Raw genomic sequence first — 11,925 nt, 5'->3', positions numbered from 1 at the left:
CCTTATAAATTTCAGAAATGCAGCTCAGTCTTGCCAGACCAGCACTAATGTAAATGTGCTCCTTTGTATACAACTAGATGAGCTTCATGAGAGTTGGCAGCAGAGAGTGTCACATCCCAGATGGCTTTGTTGTAGGTTATCAAAAAACACAAGCAGTGAAGATTAATAACACTTTTCCTGTTTATTACAGTACTTGGGAAGATAAAATCTAGGAGGGGAAATGAAGGCAACTCTTCTACTGTGGACTCTATTTCCTCCAGTATTGGGTCCCAGTCTTGGTGCTGGTGCTGTTGCTTACTGCAGGCATTGGTGGTACTAGATCAAAGGCCTTTTTTGAGGGAGCTCTTAGTTAAAGCTAGTGGACTGAACGGGCCTAGAAAACTGCTGAAATCATTAGAAGCTTTACTGGCTAATCCTAAATGTCATTTGAAGTGTGACCTGAAAATGGTGAGGAATGGAAATAAAGGGCCTCCTTTGAAGGCTCTGATATTTTCAAATGATTCTCCTTTTCAAAAATTAAAAAAATGGCAAAACTTTGTTCTAACTTTAAGACTAAGATTTTTGTAGTTCTGCAAACACAAGAAGTGTTGAAGCTTAGTCTCCTGAATTCCTTGAAATAAATACGAAATCCTTTGAGGAAACTTAATATAGGCAGAGATTAGGTATTCTGTTTTAAATAATGAATGAGTAGTGAATGAGATGAGAACATTAATTTCTGTGAAGGGAAGCTTTTAATAGAATTACTGAGTAAATTCCACGTGGAATGCACAGAGCTCCGCTCACCAATTGGAATCTATAGAGGCAAGGGAAGGCTGTTATATTGGAGGGAAGGGGAAGTATCCTGCCTAGCATTTAACCTTTTGCTGAAAGGACTATAAATATCATGTTGCTTATATCAGCTAATTGTTTTATAGTTTCATGAGGAATCAAAACCAAATCACTATGACATTAATCCTGCATACTAACTTACTGATAGATGTTCAATACTAAGCAGCATATTATGGAATCAGAACTTGGCAGGCTTAATCGTATACTTAAGAGTCAGTCTAACTCACAGTTTGTTCCTTCTGGGATGGAGGCAGTTTGGAATTAAAGATCTCAATGGATTCACTGTAATGCTGTAATTATTTTGTAATTAATTCAGCAATGTTTATGCATGGTCTTTTCTATAGTCTTCTCATTGAGAAGAAAGCTGTGATTTGAGAAGAAAGTGGAAATCTTCAGGAAAAATATTGTTGTGCCATGTGTCTTGTTCAAGACACAGTCGAAGATCTCTCAAACCAAATAATATCATTTAATTAAACAAGAAAGACCAAGCCACTAGGTACCCAACCAGCAGCTTCCCAGTCTGTTGTTTCTTCATAGCTGCTAATTGCAGCACTCAAGAGATCCTTGTTTTGTTCTAAGTGGGGAATTGATCCTTGGAGAAAGCAGCAGCTTGGTATAACTTGACAAAATTTTGCTTTCCAGTTTGGGAGAAATTAACAGTATAGAAATAAGAGATTGATATTTCATGTGCTCTGACAGAAACAGTGGTCATGCAGCTTCCTTTTAAGAAGCAAGCCTGATTGACATTGTCAGATAGCTTGCAAAGTCAGTCGAGGGTCTGTAAAAAGGTCACTGGTCCCCACTGCAATTAGGGGAGTCATGTACTTGTTTCTTCTGTGCTATTCCTTTACAGTTTCTGCTAACACAATCCTAATTATGATAGAGAAACCACAATTGGGTGTGGAAGAGGGTAAGTTTGGGAGCAAGGGAAAATGCAATGAGAGATTTAGCCTTTGACATGAAGTATTTGGAAATGCTGGTTTGGATGTTATGTTTCCAATTCTTAGCTTGACCTATGTAGTCCTTCTGTCGAGTTCACTGGGAGTTATCAACACAGAGCATATTTAAAAATCCCACCTGATAGTCCCTGCTTATTCACATATCAAAGATACAGGGCTCAGAAGCTCCTGAAGATTTCACATACACAGTGCAAGCCCAGTGGTTAAAGATTAGAGGCCACAGCAGGAACATGAATATGGAGACCGAGTAAAAGCAGAATGGAAAGCTCCAGAACTTGCCCTCGTGGCTGATGGTAGAACGTCTTCCTCTTAAAATCTCGATGTTTACATTGTGGCTTTAAAATTAAATAATTTTATTTCTTCTTGTTGCTTGATGTTGTCATAGGAGGCAACTATTCACTGGTGAGAATTATTCAACAAAGCAATCTTGAGTCTTGCTTTAAGGATTCAACATGAATTTGATTGCCCTCAAGCTCTCTACAATGGTCTGATAGCAAAGAGAAATGGGGCCAATGGCAGGACCCCACCAACAAGCCAGCTGCCTTTCTACCTGCCTGCACACAGCACCCAAGAGCAGCTGTCCTCATAGGAATCAAATGTAGGGAGGAATTTTGAACGGGGATCTGATCTTACTAAAAACCAACCATTTCAGGAGCCTGTCATATCAGCTGAGACAGCCGAATTGGATAAAAGTTTGTTCAAGTATTACAACCTTCCTTACTATTGTTTCTGTGTGTCTGTGCATGTTCATATGCATAATGTATGGGTTTGTTACTAATGAACTGCTCCTGATTTGTCTCTATTTTCTTAGTAGTTACCATGTTATTTGGTCTACTCATTTTCTGAGAGTTTAAATTGGCTCACTATATGTTACTGCTCCTACAGTAAGATTGGTCACTTTATCTTCTAGGTTACATGTCATTAAGAGTCCTGTGGTGCTGCAACAATGAAGATCAGAATCCTGTTATGGTAAGTGCTATACAGATAATGTAATGGTGCATTACAAGTGTATGAATGAAATAACTAACATAATTGCAGAGTATGTTTTAGATTGGAATGGACCTTAAACTTACCGCCAGCCCCACTCCCTGCTGTGGGCTGGTTGCTCCCTCCAGCTCAGGCTGCCCAGGGTCCCATCCAGCCTGGTCGTGGGCACCTCCAGGGATGGGGCTCCCACAGCTTCTCTGGACAACCTGTGCCAGGGCCTTTCAGCCCTTTGAGTAAAATTTCCCTCTGACATCTGACTTTAATCTCCCCTTGTTTAGTTTAAAACTGTTCACCCTTGTCCTATCGCTATCAGACTGTAAAAAGTCAGTCTCTCTTCTGTTTATAAGTTTCCTTTAAGTACTGGAAGGCCACAATGAGGTCTCCCCAGAACCTTCTCCAGACTGAACAACTCCAACTCTCAGTCTGTCTGAATTCACAAAGTGGGTCTGACATGCAAATTTATGTCAAGAAAACAGTAAATAGAAAAGGTGTGTATGAGTGGACTCACATGAAGCTTTGGTGTGACTGTGATATGAACATTTTCTTGGCTCAAGGACACTGATGTAAGATCCTGCTAGGTGAGCAGTTTCTCAGGATTCTTTCTACCAACCACTGATGACTTTCATAAACAGCTTTCTCCTCCTCCAGGCACTAGTGATCGTCTCTTTCTTCCTTTTTTATAGCTGCTATCCGATCCAAAATGTTTCATGTCGGCACCTAAAGCCTGGTGTGACAGAATTCTAGAAGTGCATTCTTAGATGGTTATTTTTATATCCTATGGTGTAGAGATAGCTGTATTGCGTCAGTGGTTTTCAACTTGTAATATGAGACAATGCAGAGTTTGGAATGACTTCAAAAGGATGAGTAAAAGGTCATTAATAAAATCAGTCCTTTTAATAAATTTGCTTTGTAATGATCTGTATCTTCCTTGGAAAATGCTTATAGACCTACAATTGGAAGAAGTCTGAAAAATATCTTAGGAATCCTTTTTAGATCTTCATTTCAATAATGGTTTGATTCAGAGAACTATCATGGAAGCTGCAGAGTTAAAACTTCAATAACTTATGTTTTTGTAGCTACTGCTGAAAACTATGACTCAATATTTTGGCATTTTGAGAATAAGTGGCTCATCAGGGACAAGAAGACTGTTTTTGAAATATGTTTTAGAAGGCTTCATCAATAATCGGTGGTTATTTCTGAGCCTTCCATGCTAACATTGTGTAAGCAAAGCTTAAGTCTTAAGAAAATTATGGAAATGCCAAGGGTTACCTGGTAAACAAGTGGTGTAATTGGTCATTCTCTCTGCTTTATAGACACAGTATCTTTTTGTCATTTCAGTAACAAATGATCTCTAGGCTTATATCAGAGTAAATCTTATTGACCTTTTACAGGTACTTATGCTTTTATTGAAAAACAGAAACTTCATCTTCATTAAAATCACTTTTAGATCTGTTTGGGGCTGGGTACTGAGCAGAGTAATTCCATAAGCTGTCATACTTCCATACTGTCATAGGAATAAAGAAGACATGTAGCAATTTTTTTTACTTGAAGGTATGTAGCATTAATCAGTGCAGTCTGTAATGGGGAACTGAGAAACACCTCTAGATAGATGTTTGTCCTGTGCACATCTGTGAATGTGTCACGTAGCTTAACTGCAGCTAGCTTACATTAAGTGTTTCACATCTCAACAAAATGAGATGTTTTTCTTCTATCTGTGACGGTTCAGCTCTGCTCCTTAATGTGATTCTTTGGAAAGAATTTGGGTACCTCAACCCAACACACTGCCCTTGGCCTCAGTTATGTATGCATTTGTCATTTTTCTGCTGGACAGCAGAAATTCTGATCTCACTATGAGATGTTTAGAGAATTCTGTAGAATGAAGAATTCTATACATCCATCATTATTTCTTCCTATGAGCACATCACACCAGGTCTAGGGTGTGCCAGGTCTTCCAATAGGGAAAAGGGAAATACTGGTAAAACATTGTAGGTTTAAGAGCAGAGATGATCCTGCAGTGACCTGCTGCTTAAGAGGCACTTATATTTTGCATTTCTATCTCCTTTTGGTGCTGTGAAAGGGTGTCTGATTTAGAAAAAAATGAGAGCAGGAGTCACAAGAATCAAAATTGTTTAGTTTGAGAAGCAAAGCATGTGGCCCAAGTACAAGAGGTGCTATATACAACCAAATTTTATTCTGCTTTATAAACACTCCTGAATATTTATGACTTCAGAAAATCTAAGAATAAAATCAGAATGCATAAAATTTGAGCTGAATGTTGGTGAAGAAATCAAGTGCAGTAAAATATTGTAATTGACTTGATTACTCTGAGAACTGTAAAGCATCGAATGCAATGACGTTATTCCTTTAATAATGCTAGAGATGAACTAAACCCACGACACTGAGCATATACGTGGTGGAATGTGCTATCCTGCAGCACTAGATGAAGTGCCGCAGTTAGGCGTCACTGAGTGAAGCTAAGCACAGATGGACAGGTGACACAGAGCGTCTCGGCTCCAACAGATTAGTTCATATCACTGAGTGAGTGCACTTTTGAGGAAAAACTTCCAATCATCTCCATTTACAACACTTGGATCACATCACAAAACATCTCTGCTTCCTACCTCCTCATAACTTTGAATTCTAATTATCAACAAATCTCACGCTCTTACAGGAGTCCTGCAACTGCGCAGCTACTGGGAAGTGTCAATGCAGAAGGACTTTTTCTGGATTGATTTTTCTTTTACATGCTTCTAATCAAGCAAAGTGACTGAAGTTGAACTTCTTCATCTTGATTCAGTGGCCATTGTTGTGATTTCAGAAGTGCGAGAGTTTAAGTTTGTCTTGTTCAAATGCAGTTCTTATTCCAGAAATGTTGGCACAACCCCTTTAGCCTGTCTGGCAACAGGGACAGAGCACAAATGATAAGCAGTTTCTGCTTTAAAGAGACTCACACATCCAGCTAAGGAAAAACAATCAATGATCATTTAGATGTTTCTGACTGAACAAAATGTCTTTAAATTAAGTCTCTCTACTTCTCAGATGAGATTAGATAATAAGAACACTCCAGCTTCCTAATTTAGCTACTAAGCAGACAGCAGAGACAGCAGTTTTATTGGGTTGTTTGGCCGGGTGGCAAGCCTTACACTGCTACGAGTGCTCTTAGGGAAGGATTTTTTCCTTACGGTATCTGTCACAGTTTAGAAACTACTTTTAGGGGAACCTAAGGACCAATGAGAAAACTAAAATACTTGATTGGTGTCCTTGCTATTAAGCAGTAATTTAAGCAGATATTTCTCAGATTGTTATATGAGTTCAAGGAATTGTGCCGCCTTCTTCCCATCATACTGCATTCTCACATGCACAAGTTGTAGCGCCTGCTGGGCTCCAGTGGATTCAGCTCAGCATAGTGATCAGGTGAATCGAGAAGAGTCAGGACTCTCTGGCATGGAACTAGCCACTCCCAGGACTAAGACTGACATTTTTACTTTGTGTTCATCCTGGTGTATTAAGACCTGTTTATATGGTGCAATTAATTCTAGGATCGCAACAAACTGTTCTTTGCTTATTTTATTAAAGGTAGGGATTGTTATCTGCTCATTTAGAAAAGAAAGATCCCAAATGCTTATTTAATTACTCCTTGCCAGAGAGAATTTCAGGGCTGCTGGGTCTGTTCTATGACTTTGTTCTTCATGGGATGCTTCCACATAGAATTGGAACATAATTCAATTACATTTAACTATGAAGAAGCAGTGAAGCGTGTAGTAAATATTATTCTTGCATTAGCATTTAATTTAGATAAGTATTTCCACAAATGGGAAATTGGGGCACTTTTTCATGATAGTGCTACCCCCTGTAATAATTGTGGTTTGTACCTCAAGCCAGATTCTCTGACAGTGCAGATCCCACCCTGAAAAGCAGTCCATCACTGGGTAAGGTGAGGAAGAATAAACAAAACAGCAGCATCCTCAAACACACCTCAAACACCCCGTAGTTTACAGACAGAAGGAGATATCTATTCTGATTCTCTTTTTGACATGGATCATGGCACCTGCAGGTAGTTCACATCCCAGCCTTTCTTTCTTCCTCCTCACAAGTAACACAGTGACCAAGAAGGCAGTTACTCATGTTGGAAGGAGACAGCTCGTTTTCAAACTGCAATGTCTTTGCTTTCTTTTGTCCTTAGATTGTTCAGAGTTGCCTCTTAAGAGCTGATAAACTCCCTCTCAGAGCTGTTTTATCAGATATCTGAAAACAACATGCCAATTATCTGAGTGGATGTCAAGCAATCATTTTTTAGCAGTCATTCTTTTATCAGAAGAAAAGCTGAATTCTCTTCATGCACTTTTTTGCTTTGATAACATCCCTTTTTCAATTTGAGGATGGTAGAAATAATTTCTAAGGGTAGATTTTTGGGGAAAAAAAAAAAAGCACAAAAGAAACAGAGTAAATCCCTAGCGAGGGTAATGCGAAATGGAGCTATACACTACTTGCTTCACTTTTCAGCAGGGCTTAATCCAGTCTTTGGTTGGGTATCTCATTATAACTACTCATTTTACTTGAAATAAGTCATAAGCACTAGTGCTAGGAATTAAAAGCTTTAAAAAATCTCTTCTACCCATTTGAACTACAAAAGGGGAGCTACCAAATTGCAAATTGCAATAAATATCAACAAGTTGAATCTAGTATGGAAATAAGAACTTGAGTGATTAAGAATTGATTTGCAAAGCAAGGATTGCAAACTTGTTTGTTCTCCCACACCTGCGCTCCACTTCAGAAGTACAATGAAGCAAGGCATATCTAATGCACCTTTCCCCTAATTGAGTAATGCACTCAAAGGAATACAACCAGCAGAAGCTTTTAAGATCACGTCACAATTTGCCCAATTATCACACCTAATGACAACACATTGTTCCTGCAAAATGTGTCTTTATTCCCTGGTAGGTTACATTTCCTTTCAGCCTTCTACCTATTGATTCAGCAGCACCTTGTGTGGAACAGATTTTTCTGTTGACAAGTCTTGATTACAACACCAGAAAAATATTTTATGTCCTCAATATCTAACCAAGTACATAAGAGAAAGTCAGTTTAGCATCCATGGACACAGGTTCAGTGCTAAGATATTAGACCAGTGTAAAGAGCTGATAGAAAAAGAAGCAATTAAATTGACAAAGTGATATTTTATTTAAAGACACTTCATGACCTCCAGCACAAATAGAAATTACAGATTTTATTGCTTCTTTTGGCTTTTATTGCTGTGCTTTTACATTTCTTGCTACATTGGAGGATTTAGAACAGAAGATCTGATAGACTAAAGTTCTTAAGATATGGCCATTATGTAGGCAATTTTAAACTTAAATTAGTCATTAAAATTTGCAACCTCATGATTATTGCTTTCTATGCTCCCAGCATTTCTCATAAAATACTCCCCTTACAGTTGGCTGCTTCTTGTAAGAATATTGTTTCATTCTCACAAAGGCTCTTACCAGTAAATTGAACTAGGGGAGTATATACACAGGCCTTGTATTTTTCTTGTGAAGCCTAGGAGCACTGAGTCCCTGGGAAACGTAGATGAGTGTGCTGTATCCACATGCTGTCCTCCACAGACTTCATTCTCTGCATTTATCCTCGGTGACGTGGCAGCCCTGGTAAGCTTTACTTACACTGAAAAATGTAATTGTGTTTTTTCTCTCTCAGTATGTAAGAACTGGAAGTTGTTTGGTACTCACTGTCATAAAGAGAGAAACTTATCATGCCACCAAATCATTGCTCCCAAGCTGTCATATTGAGTATTGATCCTTTGTTTCTGAGTAAGCAAGCCCTGTGGTTGATCATCATCATTCTAGGATGTCTCGTTGTAGTGAATGGATCAATAATGTCTTCAGTGGCCTGCATCTGTGTGCTCCCCTCTGCTATTCAGAGGCTGTCAGGAAGCAGTGAGGCCAGCTGCTCGTCAGGGGTGGAGAGCCCAGAGCTGCATGTGGCAGGGCTGACTTAAAGCTGCATTTGCAAAGCAGAGAGCTGCACTCTCACTAACGTACCTTAGAGTGTTAAACATCTGCTAACCTTACTTCCGAACCTTTCTAATAGATGAGACTATTAGCTTTCGTTAGTCACAAAGCTCAGTAATTCTGAAGTTGCAGATGAAGGGTGTGTGTTTTGTTGGGGATTTCTTCATTTTGTCAGGAGTTGTGGTTTCCTGATTTTATTTTCATACTAACGTGGTAATACAAATCCCATCTTTTGTCCAGGTGTGAAAACAGAGAAAACTTGGCGTTTCTGTGATTGTGTGTGACATTTGCTGTGAATTAGTATTAGATCTAATATAACCGTGTCTGTGTGAAAGTTTAGATAGATAGCTGCTGATCCCTTCCATCAGCTTCAATCCTTTTAGCACACTGACACATTTGGAGTCTAAGAAATATTCGCATCTGCCTTTGACATCTGCCGCCGTGACGGATCGATGCCCGCTGGAAGTCCGCTCCGCTCCGCTCCGCAGCGCGCCCGGCCCGGGCCCTGCCGGCTTCGGGGTGGTGCTGCCCCCTGGCGGAGCTTGGAGAGGACACGCGCTCCTCCAACTGGGATGAAATGGCTGCTCCGCCCCGCAGCCCCGCAGCCCCGCAGCCCCGCAGCCCCGCAGCCCCGCAGCCCCGCAGCCCCGCAGCCCCGCAGCCCCGCAGCCCCGCAGCCCCGCAGCCCCGCAGCGCACTCCTCCCGCCCGTGCTCGGGGTAACGCGGGGTGCGCGGTGCCCTCCCGTTTCGAGCACTGAGCGCGTCCCGGACTCGTGCGGCGGAAGGCGGCCGTGGGTCACGCACCGTGAGCTGCGTGGCCGTTACCGCCTGTGGTGAAGGCGAATTGCGGGGCCCGAAATACCGAAGGGGCTCTGTGGTTCGTTGAAACTTCAGGAGCTCACAGAATTCCTTCTGCGACGCGGCGGGGCGGGGCCGTGCCGGCATCGTGCAGCGAGGGGCCGGGAGCAGGAGGTGGCACTGCTGGATAAAACAAAACGAAGGAATTTTTCAAAGAATATACCGGGACCCGCTTGTTGTGCTCACCCTGCAGCAACTCTTTGTTCTCCAAGGGGAACTAAAAAGCTCCGGGGTTTTATCCTGGTTCTCTGAGGAGCGCTGGGGCCCACCAGCAACGTGCTCCAGCAGTGCAAGGGCACGTATGGATGCAGGGCGGGGTGCAGTCAGATGTGCTTAGGGCCTGCCACGTTGCTGTGGGAGCTGTGATGCTGAGGGTTTGCTGGTCTGGGCCCCAGCAGGGGTTCCAACTGCCCGTGCCTGGAAATGCAGGAAACAACACGCTCCCCCACTGCTGGCTGCAGTCACGCAGTTCAGTTAATAGTGAATCCATTCACTTCAACAAAGCTCTCTCAGCCTTTGCTCAAATGACAGGTGCTCCAGTCCCTTAGTCATCATGGTGGCCCTTCAGTGGACTCTCTTTTTTGTCCTGGAGTGCCCAAAACTGGGCACAAAAATGTGGTCCAACTTCACGAATCTCCTTGGCTTTTGGTTATCAGACTACTGTAAGGAACGTGTTCCCTGGAAGTGGGCAAAAGCAGTGCATTCCAGGCCCCATGTTCATCCTCACTGCTTTTTATGACTGAGTGTTAATCCCTTCAGAGCGTCCCTTCCTTGTTATTAAACCATCACATCAGCTTTTTTCATCAGTGTCCCCTTAATACTATCTACATACTCTGGAACCATTACCTTCTACTAGATGTGTTTTGCTGCTCCCCTTCCTTCCCTGTTCCTTGAAATGTGCCAACCCTGTTATATGCTGCCTCAGCAATACATGTGAAGGTGACTTGGGATATTTGCCAGTCATCTTTGGCTTGTGAACTTCTCACTCGCGTATTTCTGGTCTCTATTTGCTTGTTGTAAATATCTGTTGGAGTCTGGCCTTTGCTTTCCTTAGCTAGTGAATCCAGAGATGGCCCCAGACAGGGCCTTCTGAGGCAGAAAAAGGGCTTTTTTTCCCCTTAACTGCTCAGTAGTTTGTAAGTTTGCCCTTCCAGCATCAGTAAGTTAGTAATGCTGGTGGCTTTGTTTGAAGAGCCTCAGGGAGTGGATCTGTATTTCTGATTATTGATACTAGTGGTGTTACTTTCAAATTTGGAGTGTTAGTGTAGGTCCTGCTTACTTACAGAAGGCAAAACCATTTGAAAATCAAAGTCAATTGCTTTTCATTCTGTTGTTGCATTACACCACTATCTAGCGAATGAAGTTGAGCCATTCAGGAAACTATCTGTAAAGATCATAGCCTAACAGAGTTTACTAGGCTCTGCCAGGGCTGACAAAAGGGGATATGCATACACATATTAGAAAAAAGATTCCTTTCTCTACTCATTTTCCTCATGCTTGGTGCTCTGGAAATGAATATGGCCATGCAGAAGTGAACTGTCACTCTCATTCTGTGGGGCCCACAGTGGTTTTAGTCTAGTGGTCCCTTCATCTATGGTTTTAACTCTACTGAAACCAAAGAGACTCACCAGCAGATAAATTAGTGCAGTAGCTCATTGCTTTGTCAACACCCTCTAATGGAAAACAACAACAACAACAAACAACAACAAAAAAAAAACACCAGATGACTTTACTGACATTTGCACGGGCTTTCTTAGATTCTAAGCTGGTTATCTGCCCTCCTTCCCGACTCTGTAGGGAAAGACAAGTGGGTGATATTTTGCACATCCACGAGTCACAGGCTTCAGTGTTTGAGAAAAGCTCTTTCAGCTCAATAGCACATATTCTAGAAAAGCATCTGACCTGCAGGCAGGGTTGGTCATATTTATCTATGTCTATAGCACTGATTTGAGGCTAACTTGTTTGAAAATGCCAGATGGAAAAGGTTGCAATTTTATTACTGTAAGTATTAATTGCTTTTGTTTTATTAACTTCCTAGGCTGGATTAGAGCACTTGCAATGGACAGAGTGCTTTGCAAATGAAAGTGCAGTATTTTTCTTTGTGTTATTGCATTACACCCTTATCTAGGGAGTAAAATGCTCCTTTCAAGTTGTAACAAGCTGTAATTTCATTGAAGACTCTCTAGTATTCCTGCACAGGAGCACAGTTGCAACAGTTTATTCACAGAAGCCAGAAGGTCAAATTACTGACCCTCTAATGCCCAACTGGAGATACATTATACCT

The 11,925-nt window shown here is 41.5% G+C and overlaps 1 protein-coding gene across 1 annotated transcript in view; it reads left to right on the top strand.

Moving 5' to 3' along the window:
* The first annotated feature begins 2,734 nt into the window (after nucleotides 1-2,734).
* TMCC1 (transmembrane and coiled-coil domain family 1) overlaps nucleotides 2,735-11,925 on the top strand; it is an 83,127-nt gene continuing 73,936 nt past the window's right edge. Inside the window, exon 1 of the mRNA XM_090148508.1 lies at nucleotides 2,735-2,756. The gene's annotated coding sequence lies outside the window, so the exon portion shown is untranslated. The remainder of the gene's footprint in view (nucleotides 2,757-11,925) is intronic.

Source organism: Phasianus colchicus, chromosome 11, assembly GCF_987193195.1.
Source record: "Phasianus colchicus chromosome 11, bPhaCol1.hap1.1, whole genome shotgun sequence".
Lineage (NCBI taxonomy): Eukaryota > Metazoa > Chordata > Aves > Galliformes > Phasianidae > Phasianus > Phasianus colchicus.
The sequence above is the reverse complement of the archived record's forward strand: the minus strand, read 5'-3'. Positions and strand labels throughout refer to the sequence as shown.